Genomic DNA, 1771 nt, shown 5'->3' with positions numbered 1-1771 from the left:
AACCGAATAAAGCCCATTAAGGCCCAATAAAACCGAATAAAGCCCATTAAGGCCCAATAAAACCGAATAAATCTCATTCAGGCCCAGTAAAACCCAATTATAAAGCCTAATAAAAAACCGACTCGACGAGTATATAAATAACAATCCAATCGTGGTTACAACCACTACACATCTATATATATATCGTGTATACATGTGTATATATATACATATAACAATTACAACATTGTGTAAACATATATATATATATATATATATATAAAACACGGGTCGATGGGTATATATATTTATAACACATGCATATATGTGCATATAATACAAATCGCAGTTAGCAACCACAACATATGTGTATATATATATATACAAAAAACACATATACATACATACATACATACGACATCGACATATAAAAATATATACATATAACACATATACATACATACGACATCGACGTATATATATATACAAACAACACATATACATACATACATACTTATTTTCTTGAATTTTATGTGTTATATTTTTATAATTAGGTATCTCATATATATATATATATATATATGCATGTGTTATAAGTATATATACCCGTTAGCCCGTGTAATATACATATATGTCGATCACGACGTTGTATGTGTTATATGTATATATATATATATACCTGTTGGTCAATTATATATACACATATATATATATATATGTGTGTGTGTACTAGTTGCTAACCACGATTCGATGAATGAATATATGTTTAAACGTATATGTATATGTGAATGTATATCATTTTCCCTCACGACGGGTATATATACTTATAACACATGCATATATTGCGGTTAGCAACCACAACATATATATATATATATATATATATACACATACATACACACAAACAACACATGGCATGCATACATACGATATCAACATATAAAAATATGTACATATAACACATAAAAAATGAGAAAATAGGAAAAATAGAAAATTCCCTCGCTGATCCCTCGCAAATCAGCGAGGGATCAGCGAGGGATTTTATAGAAGAAATTTCCCTCGCAAATTAGCGAGGGATCAGCGAGGGAAAGTTTTTTTTGGGATTTCCCTCGCTGATCCCTCGCTGATCTGCGAGGGATATTTTCCCTCGCTGATGTTCGTCGCTGATACCTGTTTTTCTAATAGTGCAATGAATACATTTTTTTGGAAAGCCAATTGATTAAAAATGAAAAAGAACAAATAACTGCTAACGAACATAGCTATGTGAGGTGTAGAAAAACCAAAGAATCCAAAGATAAACAAAAAACAACACAGCGGCCGCAAAACTCAAGAAGGAGCAAACGAAAAGAAACCCAAACAGCCAAAAAAATGTTTAAGCACAACAATAGTTGGAGAAGTAATCCAAGAATCCTAAGAATTGAAGAAAGATTTGGGGGTTGTTTGGATCATGGGAATTGAAAGGAATTGGAATGTCCAATCATTTGACCAAATTCCAAATAGAGTGTTTGGTTCATGAAAAAAGACTATGGAATCCTTTCAATTCCAGTCGATTCCTTCACGCACAGATTTTACAATTCCATGGCAATATGCTAGGATTTCAATTCATTTCCTACAGATTCCTTCACTAATCCAATTCCATGCAACCAAACGCAATCACAAGGCATGGTCAAATTCCATCAGATTCCATTCCATTCCCTCAAAGTCAAATTCATTTGATGAATTACAATTCCATCGAATTCCATTCTACGAACCAAACGCCCCCTTAGGCTGTAGAGATAAGATTGAATTTCGC

Source organism: Cynara cardunculus, assembly GCF_001531365.2.
Source record: "Cynara cardunculus var. scolymus isolate 2C chromosome LG 17, CcrdV1, whole genome shotgun sequence".
Classification (NCBI taxonomy): Eukaryota; Viridiplantae; Streptophyta; class Magnoliopsida; order Asterales; family Asteraceae; genus Cynara; species Cynara cardunculus.
This window is presented reverse-complemented; position numbering follows the sequence as displayed.